The following is an 18086-nucleotide window of genomic DNA, read 5'->3' as shown; positions in this document are numbered from 1 at the left end:
TTATAAACAGTAAACAGGCATCAAAAAGAGAAATAAAAAATATTCATTTTTCAGGATTCTGCAGTCTTCTAAATCCACAGAAAATTACCAAATACATACAAAAAGATATGGGAGGATACACACACCAGGCAGGGAACTGCAATGGGAGCAGATTGGGGAGGTATTTTTAGCTTTATCAGTATTTGAATTTTTTTTTTTTTAACGACAAGCATATATCCAATTGTTTGGTAATTTAAAATTCAACTAAAGTTTAAAATTTTTACCATTTATAAACTACTTTCATCTTTTCCCCTTCCCACTTTCTCTTCTCAATACCTACCTATTTTCCCATTCCCAACATCCTAAATGATACTGCACATTTCTTCTTTTTTAACTAAATTAATCTTATCTATGTCCACCTCCTTTTTCTGACTGTTGAACTGGTAAATCTAAATTTCCAGGAACCCCTGGCTGTCTCATCACATTGAGAATTAGGGACATTGTCAAATTCTAATCTTTGATGTTCTGGGATTGTATAACCTTTTTTTAAACTAGTGTACTTCTTCAAAAAAGATAATGTGTGTCAACCAAACATCTATCACCTAATAAATCACAGAAATTAAACATGAAAAACAGAGTAAATTTTAGGATACTCAAGAATCAACTCTAGGGGTACTTAAGAATCAACAGGGGTGCTTACTGAAAATAATCATTTTTCTATCCTAGTCCCCAGAGTTAGCAGGGAGGCCCCAGAGTTGAAATTTTTAATGAGTATCTCCCTCTCCCAAGTGATTCTGATGCAGATGGGCCTTGGATCACGATTTGAGAGACAGGTCATAGCTGTGTCCCCCCGCAAGCACTACTCCCAGTGAAATGAAAAGTTTTATTCCAAGACCATAGACTGAACAGTAGTCTCACTGAGCAGGTCTTAAACATTAGTCCCCTCACCTCACCCACAAAAACCACCGAGAACATAAGTGAACTAAACCTATCCTCTCGAGTGGACCATTATTTTCTTCAAGCCTCCAGAGACAATTATCCTAACTACTCTTAAGGATTTTAGCTGCCATCCAGTCGTGTTATACTGAGACATTTTCACACCTGGGATGCAGTACAAGGGGCTTAATGGAATTTTTATGGCTGTGAAAATTAAAGTTCACTTAACTCAATAGAATAGTCAAATAAAACAAAAGAGAAAACCTCCCCAAAGACAGGGGATGAAAGTAGAGGCTTTTGACTTCCTGATGAGGCAGTTTTCCCCAGAAATTTAAACCATGGGATGCTACATAGCTCACATGTCTTGAGAGTACCCAAATGCTAACTTATCACCACAACATCAGCCAACTCAGGCTTACTGTAACATTTGGAAGCACAAACCTGCTGTATAAAATGGCCTCTCCTGGGAGACAAAGGCTGTCGCTATAGCGGGGATCATTCCATCTTGAGGCCAGAAGACTAGGCAGTCCTTTTAATCTTTAACGAGCCACTTTCATGTTCAGATACAGGAACTGGCACTGCATGAGGCACAACCCTCCTCACAGCACTTTGCTGCAAAACAACCCCTGAGCTCCATGAGGAGACACAAACCGAGTCTGTCCCCACTAGTACAGATACCAGAATCTGTTCTGTAACATAATTGTGGGCACTTTATCATCCACTGTGGTATAATACTTCATAGTTCAGAAAGGTATCCAATATAAAAGGTACAGCAACTGCCTATCTCAGACACAATGAAATACTAGGCTCCTAAATGTCAGGAACTGAAAACATAGCAAGCCTGCAGAAAAGGAAAAATCTAAAACTGACAGGACACAGTCTGAGAAACTGATGACAAGCTTGGGAGAAAGGAAGTCAGCAATGTGACCAACAAACAGCTATCTCGGGCAGCCCACTTTAGACACTCTGCAATGGAAATCTTGGAACTATTTGATGCACGTCATTTTCTATACAAAGCTCTTTCTTAATTTTTTTTTCCTGAGCTGCTAATATAGAAAAAGGGCAGGGAAAAGGCCTTTGTCATCAGACTCCATCACCTAAACAACTCCAACAGCTTCACAATGAAGTGACAAGTAAGCACCTGCTCTATTCCCCAGTAACCACCCTCTCAGAATAAAAATTCTGTAATTCAATTTTGAAGATTTCCTGAATTCATAATTCTTCTTTACTGTTTATCTCTGGATTCTTCTCCTCCCCCAAATACACACATATACTTTCCTCTCTCCCTCTCTCTCACTTCAATCCCTGAGCCCATAATCATGTCCTGCTTTCAGTAAGCCAAACTTCTTAAACTACCCTGGTTTCTACTAAAAATGCCACAAGATTAAGTTACCTTCATCCAGGTCCCCAAGTCTAGAAGGCTTTTGTTGACATGTGTTTCATCTTGATGGATGATGTCTCGCCAAGTGGATAAGATTACCTGTTCACCTACAGTTAATCTTCAAACTGGCTTCTGTAGGCTATGGAAATAAAAGGATAAGACTGCACAGTTTGTATGTCCCATCGAGGTAATGAAAGTAATGGAAGAGGAAGAGGAGACAGGAGAGATTTCAAAATAAAGACTGAACTGTGCATTTCAGCAGCACTTAAGAAAACACTCCATCTGACTATGCAGCTGATGAGTAGACAAATACCCAAAGGGCTGTACATTCTCTAAAGATTATTGTGCTCACAGTTCTTGCTTCCCTTAAGGTTCTGCAAGAAATCACATCATAAAATCAGACTTGCATTATTTATAATAAAATGGATAGACAGATCTAACATCCAGAATTGTACTGATTTACCTGCAAATAAAGCTACCACCTTATTTCAACCCAAAACCTTGTAACATGAATAAAATATATTTTGTTTAGGTCTTTCAAAGGTATCTCTCTCATCTCTTTTATAAGGGGTGGGGGTGTGGGGAAGGTTAGAGAAAGGAAGCCAAAGCTCTGTCCCAAGCATTAAGTGCTTTAAAAAAAATCACAGGAAAAAATGCAAAAAATACATTAACCTCTGGGAAGGCACTACAGAATAACAGGCAGGGAGCATACACACACAGAGAATACATACATATATACATAGAAAGAATACAAACACATATAGTTAAAAAGTCTAGAACCATTTAATAGCAGTTACTTCTGGTAGGGATGGAGGTTTACCTTCTGCTTTATATGTACACTTTTGTGCTACGTTAGTATTTTTAAATGAGCAGTGTAAGCTAATTAACATTACCAAAAATAAGGTACCTGTAATCAATTCACAAATAAAATAGAACAATTTGAACAAGCTGTTAGGGCCATTCTGAGCCAAATTTTCAGTATATTTAAAGCTATATTCATTGAGGCGAATGTATAAAGAATTAACCAAAAATTCATACTTTGGGGATAGCATTGTTTATTCATCATCATCGCTGATAGCACTATGCTAGAAGCAGGGCTGCGCTAGGTACTGCCAGATAAAGGGAGGGAGTTGGTCTCATGCTCAGAGTTCTTGCTTCTTCCTAAAGAGTTCTTGCTTCTTCCTAAATCTAGTCTTAGTCTTCTCTCTCTCAAGGAAATCATGGCAGGCAGATTAAAAAGGAAGGCAACAGACCACTGAGCACTGTACAGAGGCCACAGGGAGGGCTAACAATACATAAAACTCAAAAATCTTCGCTCTTTGTCAGACGAATCAGTACACTAAGTTATCTGACAAACTTAAAAACCAGATATGCTACCTACTAGAGAAGGGAAAATAAAAAATGGTGACAATACCAAATGCTGGCAAGGATGCAGAGAAACTACATCACCTACATTGCTAGTGGGGCTGTAAAATGGTATAGCCACTCTAGAAAATAGTTTGGCAATTTCTAAACATACTAAACATACACTTACCATAAGACACAGCAACTGCATTCCTGGACACTTAACCCAGGGAAGTTAAAACTTGTATCCACATAAACACCCGTACACAAATGTTCATAACAGCTTTATCTGTTAGCCAAAAACTGGAAACGACCGAAATGTCCTTCGGTAAGTGAATGGTTAAAAAAACTAAGTAGTATACCACGGAACACTACTTAGCAATAAAGAAGAATGGACTATTGCTACACACAACAATTTAGATGGAAGGCATCATGCTAAGGGGAAAATGTGCATTTCAGAAGGTCACATACTATTATGATTTCATTTCCATAATATTTCAGAAACAACAAAATTATAGAGAACAGATTATTGATTGTCAAGGATTAGGGATGACTGGGGAAGTGGGGACGTGTGTGACTGTAAAAGTGCAATTATTCATTTAACTGTCTAATCACTATGGGGAACTAAGGAAGGTGAAAAGTTTATAAAGCAAAGCACATTTCATATTATTTTGCAGTCCCTACTATGGCATGGAAAAAAAAAGATTCTTTAAGCAGGTATCAGTTGCTGGTTCCACAACCCGAAATACAGTTCAGGCATTACCTGGGGCCTATCCCTCCAGGTATTTTTATGAGTTCCCCCAGAGCCAGAAGCAATGAGCCAGAAAGCAACAGAAGTAACCCATGTAGAATGAACTCTCACTGCAATCAGCTCAGCATTCAGCCAAAAGTGTCCTGCTTGAAATCAAAAAGCATCTGAAAATGACACTAATTAGACAAATAAATTGGGAAAGATGTGGTTACCAGGTAGGGCACCTTACACGTGACAGGATTCTCACTACGAATAGTTTTTCTTACAAAAATCTCAGTAGCAATCTCTAAAATGTGAGGGAAAGGTTAGTGGAAAAAATTAAATGATGCTTCCTCTGTGATTCTCCAAGCCAGTCCTCACAGGGCTTCAGACATACCGAAAACAGCACACATGTCTCAAGCCCAGATAACAAAATTTTACTTTCTATACTGATCAGGGCTTCTTAGTGAAAGTGGTCTATCACCATTTATTCCATTTACAACATGAGGTCCTGTGCGGCACCAACATTTATATGTCTTATATAGAAGTCAATTTATTGAGAAGGCCTATTGACAGAGAGACAGAGAGACACAGAGACAGAGACAGAGACAGAGAGAGAAAGAGAGAGAAGAGGGAAGGAGGGAGGGAGGAAGAGGGGAGAGAGGTGGGGGAGGAGGGAGGAAGGGGGAGGAGGAGAGAGAGAGAGAGAGAGAGAAGAAAAACCAGCAATAAATTAACCCGGTGCTTTAACTGTTTAGCTGAAAGTGCTTTTAAGGGTGACTGGTTTATATATCCAATTTTAGAATTAGAAATAAACTATAAAACAATTCTTCGGTGCTAACAGAACTAAAACTAGAAAAACAAATAACAAGTATTGCTGATACCGTTTTTAAATCACAATCCATACAAGGAGGCCCATGTATAAAAGGATAATTTTAAACTCACATATGAAATGAAACCTATTTCTAAAGATCTACTCTGAAAAGCAATCATAATAGATGAGTTGATGGAGTGTGAGGCAGCTGTAGCCTGGTGGTTGAGAGCTTTACAGACACACTATTTCGGTTCAAACACTGTGTTTAACTTCTTTGTGTAGCATTTTCATATCTGTAGAACACAGATAATAGTACCTACACCTCATAGGATTGTTGGGAGGATGAAATGAGTTCATATAGTAAAGTCTCTGGCACATGGTAAGCACACAATAACTGCTGGTCATTTTTATACAGGTAAAATATGACACAAAGGGAACTATCACATAGCAAAGGAAATGTCAGTCTTTTCATGAGTCTTACATACCAAATTCTCTCATACATTTAGACAAGAATAAGTCTTCCCCTACCTAACTCCCACTGAAGAATGCATACAATTTCATTCAGGAAAAAAGTGTTATCTTACACAATGGAATGAGTAAAATGAATTCTGCTAAGCATGCTTAACGCTTCCCAAGCTCTGTTGGCACCATATGATTTCAATAGGATAGGGAACTGTTTTATAAAGACGGTTTTATAACATCTTCCACCAAATGAAATGTTCAAAGTGAAAATTCAAGACTTCATATAGCAGGCAGGCAGACTTTCAAAAACACCTGGACCCTCACTCATGTTCCCCATCCTTCTATACTAATCAAGGTTATGATAACCAAAGTCCTCTACAGGTTGGCACACAACCTGACAACATGCTATCCTACTGAATAGTCACTAAGGAAAAAAAGGTCCAGGCAGTCGACAGTCCCATAAAAGCCTCCACCCCCACCCTGCCCCAGTTAGAAAGAGTTGGTTCTAGTGATGCTTAAAGAAAAAAGACCTGACTTGAATAACCGAGATACATAAACTACCTTTCTCCATTTCTAGACTGTCCCATCATTCAGAAAACCACCACTGAAATTTTGGAATCAGAAACATAAATTGTTTCCAAAAGTGTTAAAACAATGCTTGTCCAAAGGCCTCAAGATAGCTTGTAATTTAGACAGCTGTGCTAGGAGCCACAGAAGCTGCATTTTCTAACTAGTATTGCGTCTAAACAATTGAAATGTTCTCCAGCGCGAAGTCTAGACACAGGCAGCAGTGTTCCTCGCAAACATCCAAACAGTTTCATTATTGTTTAACCATCAAAATAACAGCTCCAATAATCTATCAAGTTTGACATTTCATCCAACTAAGCAATTAAACCAGGACACAAAACATGCATGAAGAGATTTTCTTCCCTGCTCCAATTCAACACTCATTTTGACATTATAGCCACATAAACTAATAACACTTGTCCAAAGACTACTCATAAAAGGCTTCTAAAAAGCAAACACAAACTGAAGTGCCTCAAAGAAACTGCATACTCTCAAATTTTATCTTGTCTCCCACCCTTTAAACATTTTTATGAAATATAAGTAAAGTTACAGGCCAGGAAGTTTAGTTGAAAGAGGTAAACATCTGTCCTGATAAAGCAACAAATGCAAGTTCTATCAATTTATTCTTAAATATATTAAAGACAAAGTGTCCCTCACCAAATCCCCAGATATTAAAATTATGGTCTGATCTAGCAAATCACCAAGTGATGAAACTTCTCTCCCCAAGTGGAAATGAGAGTTCTCAATTGGTTGCTTCAGTTACAGGTAGGGTAAGGAAGAAAAGTATCAAAGGCCTCTAATATCAAGTTCCTAACATGTCCTAAGAATCACCTAAAACAATGGTATTCAAAGTGTGCAGTTGCAGACCACCATGGAGGTCCATGTCAAGATAAACACACACACAAAATCACAGTAAGTATGAAGAAACTTTTATAGCACTTTGACACTGCTGTAACACCAAGCACATGATTTTTCTGGTAATTTTTCTTGTACTTTACAAAAATATTAGTTGGCGACAGGTTGGAAAAACTTTACAAAGCTGGTCCTTTACCAGATAGTTTGAGAAGCACTAATTTTTCACATTTTAAGTGCCAATTCAGTCATTTATTGTTCTGAAGTTATCAAAGCACCTTTGCCCTCACTATTCTATAGCTTTTGATTTGAAAGTACTGAGCGAAACTAATACGGAAATATGGTATAATCTAATCGAAAGACTACCAAATTAGGGGTCAACAGATCTCACTGCCTGTCTGCAAGAGCCAACTAGCTGGAGACCCTGGGTGAGTCTGAGTATTTTCTCTCCTCTGCAAAATAAAGGCAGCTCACTAATGTCAGCGTTTCTCAACCTTATTATTTTTTAAATGAGTGGTTCCTTCTTACAGTAATACTTTCTCCAAGTATAGTCTGCAGATAAGCTCCATCAGAATCCCCAGCTTCATTCCCAAACACTGACTCTATAGGTCTGGGCTAGAAAACAAGAATCTGTTTTTTATAAGCACCCAGGAGATTCTGACACACACTAAAATCTGAGATCTAGTGCAGCAATATATCATCTTACTAATGCCTTTAGGAATATAAAGAGGTCACAATTTGTATGTAAACTCTGATAAAAAATTATTTCAGGTAAAAAATATTTTTAAATACATATGTTAAAACAGAAAGCATATTTTAATATACTTTTTTAATATTTGTAATATATAACAAATTTCAACTTTTCCCATTTTGAAAAACACTATTTAGTTGCAAAGATAAAATGAATATATTAAAATACACATAAACATCTAACTACATGCTATGACACCAAAAACTGCTTTCCTGATGTGATACTCAGAACTCTTAAATTTTGTGCCAAAGGAAGAACGGATGTAGACGGGGGAAAAAATTAAAAAGTGGGAAAAAAAATTTTTTTTAATTTTGCACCAAACAAAATCATGGCTTATTTTTTAAATGTTTGTGTTGTTTCTAAAAAGATAAGACAAGGGACAAGGCTTTTTGCGAGTGTTTCCACGAATTAATAGTGTAGGTGTAGATAGCCTGTATCCCAAAAAGAAACGAAATTAGGTATAATTGTCAATAGATTTTCACTTTTAATATTAGTTTTAGCTGTACAAGAGACATGTTGACATGCTACATAAAAATTTTTATCAAATAAATAAAATTTTGGAATCTGATGAAGATCATCTGGAGGTGAATCTTCAGGACTATCATTTTTATGCCCCCCATTAATCAGCTTGTTCACTAGCACTATTCATCGAGCCACTGGTCTGCAACTGTGTCAACAACAGTCCAGAGAGTCAGGAAACACTGAGCTAGAGCAGTGGGCGTGAGCGGGTGTGATGATTCTGAGTCACCTGGAGCTCTAGATCTAACCATATGGTGAGGGAGTGCCCGTTTGTCAAATTCTCTGGGAATATGCTGGCACACCCCTCCCCACCTGCTCTGTAGCAAACACTGGCTAAGGTAAACTTCAGCTCTGATACAGAATGGATAATGAAAACTCTTCCATCAGTATATGATAAAATGACAAAGAGTAGTACTTGAATCTAGTCATGCTGAAAAAGCAGAAAATAGAGGTAGACAAATGTGAGAGAACCTGAAGAACTAAGAATTTTCCACTTCTGGAATGGCAAATCCTAGTCCCTGTGGTTATTCCTTCCCACCCCACGCCCCTTGCACAAAATCTTAGTTTCTGTTCCTCTTCACCTCCATAAAATCCGAGTTGCTCAATCATTACTCATCTGCAAAAACAATTTCCAAACAATTCCTCCCTCTTACAGAACCATCCTTGACTAAGGATTCTTCAAACTGGCTGAACTTCAGCTGACCCACTCTTGCTAAAGCCCTAGAAATCATTCTGCCCTCTTTCTTCAAAAAAGAACACTCCTTTTGTCCAGCATTTTCGAATAAAGGTTTATGCTCTAGTGAATCTTCTTCCACATCATGTAAAATAATAATTTAGCATGGTCACAAAGAGTATAATTAATTGGCTACAGACCCCTGACACAAGACCTAGGAAAAGGCTGGGAGTTGATAGAGGCTTGATTATTTTTCAAGCAGGCATCTTAATCATTATGAAAATTTTTAAAATATGGTTAGATTTGAAGAATATGCTGAAGAGACAATATGCTTCTCTGTGTATTTTGGGATAAAATATATTGATTCATGTGCTATAAGTCTGTGTGCGTGTGATCAGGACTAACTGGAAAGATTCTTCAAAGCAAATGAAGAGTAAAACAAGCAGAGGACGGGGTGGGAGAGGAGCACGTTCTATTTACGAAAAGCTTTTTTTCCCCAAGTCTTTGAATATAATCCAGCAGTTGCAAATAAACAATGGTACTGATCGCCAAGGAATTACATTTAACCTCGGAGGCTAGCAGAGCCTCCAGTTGGCCAAACTTCCTTTAAGTTTCAGGATGGCTAGGCAGCATTTCTTTAAAGAGGATCAAGACAGTTAAAACGTTTCAACAACTCACTAGGGCTCCTAGTAATTCAAATGGGGGTGGGATTCCTCTGCTCTTAGAACTGGCCTGGTAGAAACAAATGGCTGTTCCAGGGAGCCCTGACCACTTCACAACCCAGAGATAATGAAATCATATTTTTATAGGCAATTCTTGAAAAGGCATGTGAACGGTAAACTAGGAGATTTAGGCTTAACCTGTAGCATTGGAGAGGAGCAGATTTCAAAAGTCAAGAACACTTACTCAACGAAATTTTTAAAGTTCAAATTCAGCGCATGAGTGGTAGCCACTGAAAAAGGCTGCTGAGAGAGCAAGGTTTTGCTGTATCTTTTTGTAGGATAAGACAATAGAGAAATTACCAGGCCAAGGTTACTTTCTATTAAAAAAAAAAAATGGTTAGCAGACTTAACATAGATAAAAACCTGTGTAGGTCATAACTTCATGAAATCAGCAGCCTGGTGAGAATCTCTCCAAGAATCCTATAGGAAATTAAGGGCAGATTAGAGTAATTAAATGTAAAGTCTTCTTGAGAGCAACTTCTGTTCCTGAAGACTAAAGCCCTTTCTGTGAAACGAATCATAGAAAAATTGTGAAGTCAATTTGCCAGGGATCACAGACTCTCCACTTTCACATCAGGTCTGCAAACGCTATGATCTAAAAAGAACAGAGCAGCGATTTGTGGAGAGAATTAAATAATACAGCTTATCTGAGAAAACCACTCAATTCTCTCGTCTTTGCAAAAGTTCACATGCTCATGTAACTGTAATATACCTAGGGGTTCCCAAAAATTACACACATTTCCTCAAAAGAGCTGTAGGGAAAAATATAATCACAGGGTAAAGGCCAAACGCTGTCTCTTCAGAATGCTTAAACAGCCAATTACATGTCTTAATACACTGATTCTATAGAGAGAAAGAGACTATTACAGGAAGGGTGAATAAGACATCTTAAAAAATGTACCCTGCGGCTTACGTCCATTCAACTGACAGTAAAATCACTCCTCAAAAAAAGCAGTTTTATGCAACATCTAGAATTTTAATTTCCCAGCTGCCAACAGAAATATATAAGCAGAAATTAAACTAATTATGTCAGCACAGTGAACAAAACTTTAATTGTATTACACACTAGTTAGACATTTGGGGAACAATACAAAGGCCCTTAGGGGCAGAACTTCTTTAGAATATAAATGATTTCCAATCAATACGACAGTAATTAGTCTGGGCAATAAACAGATTCATAGTTTATATGTAAAAATTCAACCAACTTCATAATTCAACATTAAAAATAAACCTCTATAATGGTTTTAAGTCACTCTGTGATTTATATATGCTGTATCATTAATAGGTCCTTTAAGCCAGTATTGTTATTAATCAGCTTTTTTAACATCCGCCCACAAAAGAGCCTATTCATTTAGCTGGGAGACAGGTGTTAGCAACCAGCAACCTCTTTTAGCCTGGAGTTCCAGGGGCCTTCCATAATTGTGGCATGATTGGCAAGTCAAAAGGAAGGGCATTTGAAAGAGGGGAGGGGAGGAGAAGGGGGAAAAGAAAAGAGACCAGAAGGGAGAAAGGAAGATGAGGAAATGGATGTCAAGTGCTACCTAATGGGGCCACCCTATCAGCCTCCTGGCCTGATCTGAGCCCCTGGGTTACCATCCAGCTACATAAGGCAGAATTTGGATAGTGTTATTAATTTATTCCTGCAGAGAGAAACTCTGAACATATGCCTACACGCCACACCTTCTAAAAAAAATTTTTAAGTGTCCTATGACTCATTCTTCTTACTCATATTTTCTAATTCTTTAGTCCTCACTCTTTAATACATCTTCTAAAAGAGCTGACTGATATTCCTAGAAAGAGATATTGAGGCCAGATTTAGAAAGACAATTTAAGCCTACGGAATAAAAATCCTATGAGAAAGTGGGAGAACAGTTATTGAGTTGCCTACAATGTACAAAGAACATATTTTCTCTTTTAATCCACAGAACAATCCAACCAGGTATTATTTTCACCTTGCAGATCAAAAAAATGAAGCTCACAGAGATTAAGTAACGTTTCTAAAGGAGCACCACCGAAGAGATGGAGGAGCTGGGATTCAAAACCACAGTTGTCTATTTCCTAAATTATTAGTCTTTTCCCAAGTTTAATCCACGAACATATTTAGTGCCCCAATTCTGTTTTAACTCAGGTGGTTTTGTATTTTAGTAATTTTTCTTCCTTCCATGAAGTACCTGTGACTAAATTTCATTGACTATTAAGCACCTATTATTTTCAATAAGCGCTTTGGCTATGTAGAAATGAAACATCTGGCAAGTTAGCTTTATTTTTAAATACTCCATACTGAGAATTCCTAGGCATCTCTCCTAGCCAACACTGATCTTAACTAGATTGACTAGCTTTCAGACTTCCAGTAGTTTCCGCATTATCATTCATTTGTCCACTCAGGAAATGAAGCTACTTTCACCAACCCTCCCTCATGACTCCTGACAGATAATACAGCAGAGGGGGGCCTCTCTGTCTGTAAGGTAATTTACATAAAAGTTATAAAAGCTCTTTGTTATCTGTCATGACTAGGAAATGGACTATTCTAGCAAATCAAACATTCTGAACAACATAATGATGCTTTTAAAGGTACTACCAATTTATAAAGAATTTTAAAGCAACATAACAGTGGCTTCCAAACCTCCTACAAATCAGAATCACCTGGGGAGGTTTTTGGCGCTAGATGCCAGAGAGGTTTTTAAAATGTAGATTACGGTCATCACAATCCAATCAATCAAAATCTCCAGGAGGGAGGAAAGGCTAGGAAATTTGTATTTTTAAGGAACTTCTCCGTGACTCAGTTGCAAACTGCTAAGTAATGAATCTTTCAAGGAATACAGGCTTTGGGGAACTCCTTGCAATAAAACATTCTTAAAAAGCTAAAGCTGCACTAAATACAATGTGATCTTCTTTGATGATTCAGGTTCACCCAATGCCTCCAATTAATCACTATACTGGCAAAACCAGAAAGTAAAGAGAGGTTAAGAAGATTTCGAATTAGTAGAAAGCTGGAAAAACCAGCTTTTGTTTTTCTACCAGATTCAAAGACCTGGTTTTCCCCCAGAGGAAATGCAGATTTTATGCTTGCTTTGAAAAAGGAAAATGTTTAAAAACATGCAGTAGGATTCTCTTAACAAACTGCTTAACTCCAATTCAGAACATTAGCAGGTCCAGATGGCCAAAAAATGTGGAATATTCAACCTGAATAAGAGAAAGCAGAGAAACTTCATGACAGTCTTAATGAAGAAGGAGGATAATGGGTTTTAAACAAAGAATGGCATCACAGGATTAGATAAAACCACTGTCCTGTCCATGGCAACTGCTAAAACCTGGAAACAGCCGAGGTCTTTCAAAACATGAAGCTAAGGATTCCTACCTACCCAGGGTGGCTTTCATGTGAGATATAATAGGATAGCCTATTAAGAGCCCAACTGGTTTTAGGATTTTAAAACTCCATGAATAACAAAGTCAAAACAAGAAAGTGACCAGACCGTTTTCACTATTGAAGAAATGGGAGTTTGTGTGTTTGGATATAAAAAAATTGTTCTTATAATTGCCAAAATCTTTTTTACATCAACACAGTAACCACTACCAATAACCAGTAACCAAACAAAAATAATAATCAGTAACCGTTACCAAACAATAACATTGATAAAGCAGCTCGAGACTTCACCAACAGCAATTCAATCTATGTATTCTAATTAAATTCTAAATCATATCTTAGCTCTGTATTGCAAGAGTTATGAGATTCCAAGGGGCAGAGGTTAAATCTTTCCTCCCAAAACATAAACACTACGGCTAGTACAAGTTTGATGTAAGTCTGTAATCTACCATTAAAATAGCAATATTAAAAGTTTTATCATAAAGATAAAGAAATCACGTTGGAATTAGTTCCCTTAACACTCCTCAGGTTTATGCAGGTGTTTTCTGAAAGTCCTAGGCACAACTCTTTTACCCATGGGTGCAGCTGTATTCAGCATCACAATGAACATGTAATTAGGGGGAAAAATTGTGCCTTTTTTGTTATTGTTGCTGTTTGCTTTGTCTTAAATGCTGGTAACTGAAAATGCCTTTTCCAATGCTATTATAAGAGCTCTTAAAAAGACATTCCTATTAGATGGTGCTAAGCAGAGTTATATTAACTGACCTGGCTGGGAGAAAGCTTGAAAAATTAATTTCTAAGCATTCTGAGAAGGGCTCTCTCTTTTTGTGTGTATTATGGTAGCAACTGATTAAATTAAGTCAATTTAGAGAATTTACATCCCTTGATCCCAGTGTAAACAGTCAAGTTAACAGCTGTCTACCTGATAAATATGAAAGTTTTTATTAAGTTCATCTTTATAATTAGATATAGACATTTAAAGGAGGGGTGTCCCAGGTTGCATGGGAATTTTCTTCAAGCACAATCAAGTTATTAGTTAGCCCTTCCACATCAACCTGTAATTGTTACACACAATTTTCAAACATTTTCAAACTTAAGAAAATAATATCTCTAAATAAATCGTAATTTTTGAATTGTACTCTGAAGTCCAGAATTATTGGGAAATTTCTCATAAAGTTTCAGAAACATATGCCATCATCTACTTCCTTGAATGTGGAAGAGAATGCAATCAGAAAAAAAGAATAAATAAGTTGTTCAACCTGAAATTCCCTGAAGAGAAAATAAGTACCACTGTCAGCTCCCAACATTAGAACGCTCTATATACAGACTCAGCCCAGCACCATGTCTCCTGCCTACTCCTATTCCTAGAAAAATGGTTCAATAAATGGCCACATTTCAGTAACTTGAATTGTCATTGGGAAAACCACAAGGCTCCCCCAAACAGCTGTAGCAACAGGAGTAACAAAAAGTCTTTTCTGTCCTCCAAAACACCTGCAAAACGGATGTATACCGTACTTACTGCTTTCTTAGAAGGCCACATGCACCTGGGATGTTTGTTCATCACAGTCACTGGCCTTTAGCCAGGGTACAAAGTGACAGTTGTGGGTAAAACCCTATTTCCAAGCTAACTAACAATATCCCTTCCCTGGGGTAAACTGGGAGGAGCATGATACACTCTTCCTGGATTACACAAGCAGACTTTTTCCCCCCTAAAACGAGTAACAGTCCAACAAAAAGGAGAAAATGTGCTGCTGTTTTTATCCTCTGCCAGCCTTAAAACAAGCTTTGAGCAGATGCTGCGCGGCTCTGGCTCCCCTGGTCTAGCCATACTTCTCCATGCCTGGTCAAATGTCTCATGGGCAGCCAGCTGAAGAGAGGCCCCACTTCCTTCTCGTCTTAGCCATTAGTGACCTCACACACATCACCTCAAGTGATTAGAGGACAACTCTCAAAAGAGGGAACAGTGGACTTTGAGGGAAGAGCCACATTCTCAAACTTCTCCAACAAGCCTCTAAACTCCAGCCGCCTCCAAGAAGCCCGCAGGACTCCTCCACTGGGAAGCAGGGACAGGCTAATTCCTTTAAAGAAGGAAGCAGGCCGCCGCGTAGCTGACTCAGTTTACTCTGCCATAAAGCAGCATCTTTCCCCCACAAGCTTAACTGGACCTGCCAGTCTGTAAGCCGTTTGGAGAAATTTGAGGCTACACGGCCCCAGTTACTGCCCCTACAGGGAAAATGCCTTCTTTGAAAGGACTTCTAATGGGACAGGTGCGGGCTACCTTGAATGCGCAGACTTCAGCGAGGCTGGGGCTTGCCCTATCCCATGTAGGGCAGGGAAAATCCCAGGCCGCGCCCCGCAGAGGAAGCAGCCCCAGATCACAGCTTGGTGAGACCGAGGCCGACCAACGTCCCCACCCCAGCCTCCCACTGGACCCCACGCCAGGCCTGGCGCCCCGCGGATGCCAGTGCCGCCGCCGCCTCCTCACCTGCCGCGGCCGCCTGCCCGGCCCGCACCTGGGAGGGGAGGGGAGGGGCCGGATCCAAGCCGCGGACGCCTCAAACAGGGGGGCTCTGGGCTCAGCCGCGACGGCGTCTCTGGGGCTGAGGGGCGCCGGGGGGCGGTCGCGACATCCTCACGGACTGCCTCAGGAAGTTGCCCCCCCATCCATCCCCAGCCTGCCGGCCCGGCCGCTCCCGCCCCCCGCGTGGCCCCGCCCCGGGCGCGGCCCCGCCCCCTCTCAGGAGCGCGCCCCTGCTCCCGCCGCTTCCGAGGCACCATAGAGAAGGACGAGGCGCCCAGCGGGCTACAGCGAGGCCTCCGCGCGCGCCCCCTGGCGGAGCCGAAGCCGCCGGAGGCGGGCCGGCTGATCCTGAGCTGCGGCGAGGCGTCAGTTTCCGAGTGTCAGGGAGTCCATCGGTTCTAGTTGCCTTGTTCTCCGAACTGTGCGTGAGGAGCTGAAGGGTCCAGGTCTGAGTCTCAGCTGGGCCATTGTCCAGCTTGGTGACCTTGAGCGAGTCCCTTAACATTTCTGAACTCCGTTCATAATAAAAGTTTGAAAGTTGCTCATCTTCAGAGCAATTTACATCCTCACAATGCTGTAAGCGGGTGATGGTTCGCCAAATTACAATGGAGGAAACCCAAGCCCATCAGGGTTCACTAGCCTATTCAAAGTCCCATAGCTAGGAGGTATTAGAAGCCAGATATGTAGGACACCGTTAAACAAAAAACTTCTATGGCTGAAAAAGTGTGTTTAAAAGACAGTGTTTATTGAACCATAAAAGACCAGGTCCTGGGGCATGAAGTCTAAACTACCAAAAGCAGTGCTAGGTGGAACAGGTACATGTCCCATTGTCCTGGAGTTGACGGGCTTTTTTTAATACATCAAGTAGGAGGAAGAAAAACGTAAGCTGTCTTGAAATAATTTACATTGGCTACAGATGAGAGGGTCAAGATAAGGTGAAGTGGGGAGAGCAGTTCTATGATAGGAGCACAGTCTATAAGGAAGAAATATTTACTACTTTTTACTGGTTACAGGCAACAGTCCTGAAAGTTTATGCTTTTGCAAGATGCAATAGCCCATCTAGTAGTCAGCTAGTAGAGGCCTGAATGTTGATTCAAAGCTCCAACACACATTCAGGAATGTGAGCAGTCTGTCACTGGGCCCCCAGCTATTAACAGGATAACTGCTCTCTTTCTGCTTCTCTACAGCTCACTGTAATTTAAAATATCTCAGAATTTTTGTTCTTGTCAACCTCAAAACCCATGCTTGTCCCACTCATTTTATAGCACTTCCCTCATCTAGCATTTCCTAGTCTAAAACCCAGAGGCTAGCTAGTTTCACCTTAGGAAGGTGAAGAAACTGCTCAGAAGAAGGCCCAGTAAATTGAAAATTGGCTCTGTGTTGAGGAGCCTGCCCCCGCCATTCATCAGCGGAGTACCTGTCAGTGGGATACTTAACCTTTCTGCACTCCAGAATTCCTCACCCCTAAAATGCAGGTTGGTATGAGGATTTAAATGAGTAATGCAGACAGAAGGCTTAATAAACTATAAAGCATGAGGGAATCATTAGCCAGCATGGGCTAAGAAAATGCCTAGTCATAAAAACAATACAAATTTGAATCCTTCTGACTGGTGTCTATTGATACTTAATTTTCTTATGCTTTAGGTTTCCATGGAGACCTCCCAGAGTTCTTCTGAGAAATCTGTGGAGTTTTGTTGTTTTTGTTTTTTGCATTTTAAAATAAGGAATATCACAAGGAGAAGTAAAAATATTTATGCACGCAGACTCTGTCATTTTACAAGTATTATTTTCGATCTTACCAACAACCCAGAAAACTGAGTAGTATTATACCCATGTTATTAATGAAGATCTGCAGATTAAGTAATTTACCCACAGCCACACAGTTAGAAAAAGGCCAAGCTGGAATTTGAAACTGGATTTTTCCACCACCAGGAACGCATGGAAAGACTAGCCTTGTAGAGGCCTCCCACAACCTGAAATAAATGTGCCTGTCTTTTTCCTACTTGGCTATGTTGGTAGCATTCCTTGATGCAATTCTCTGTCCTCTCTGCTTCTCTCCAGGGCTTTATTTTCCCATATGAAAGCATTTATTGTCTCTTTTCCCCTCTCTTGAGATGCCAGGACCTTGTTCATCCCCTCTTATTTCTGAAATGGATTTATGACCTGTGACTAAGACACAGCATTCTTTACCTGATCTCTCCGTCTCTCCATGTTAGCCATAGAAAGTTAATAGGTCCAAAACGAGGATGGGGTGGGACTCAGAGATGTCTTCTTGTAAACTTAAGTTTACAAGCTGAGTACTCAGTTCCTAACTGATGAACCCAATAATTGGAGTCTGGATTCATGACATCCTAGGGAAATCATTTTCCTGGTCCCTTTGTTCCATGTTAAACATTAGAATGCTGCTAAATAATGTACATATCATTGAAGCGAGGTGGTCTCAGAGCTACATTTAACCATACTCCTCCATT

At 39.7% G+C, this 18086-nt stretch overlaps 1 protein-coding gene across 6 annotated transcripts in view; it reads right to left on the bottom strand.

Moving 5' to 3' along the window:
* RFFL (ring finger and FYVE like domain containing E3 ubiquitin protein ligase) overlaps nucleotides 1–15745 on the bottom strand; it is a 62146-nt gene extending 46401 nt beyond the window's left edge. For 4 of the 6 annotated variants that reach the window (XM_039885970.1, XM_039885976.1, XM_039885971.1 and 1 more), the window contains exons 1-2: nucleotides 15580–15719; nucleotides 2309–2435 (exon numbers count right to left, since the gene is read on the bottom strand). The gene's annotated coding sequence lies outside the window, so the exon portion shown is untranslated. Of the gene's footprint in view, nucleotides 1–2308; nucleotides 2436–15579 lie in introns of all 6 variants that reach the window. The other 2 variants (XM_039885972.1, XM_039885975.1) reach the window with 2 other exon arrangements.
* Between the last annotated feature and the right edge of the window lie 2341 nt (nucleotides 15746–18086).

Source organism: Pteropus medius, unplaced genomic scaffold (genome assembly GCF_902729225.1).
Source record: "Pteropus medius unplaced genomic scaffold, Ma_sr-lr_union100, whole genome shotgun sequence".
NCBI classification, from domain to species: domain Eukaryota; kingdom Metazoa; phylum Chordata; class Mammalia; order Chiroptera; family Pteropodidae; genus Pteropus; species Pteropus medius.
The sequence above is the reverse complement of the archived record's forward strand: the minus strand, read 5'-3'. Positions and strand labels throughout refer to the sequence as shown.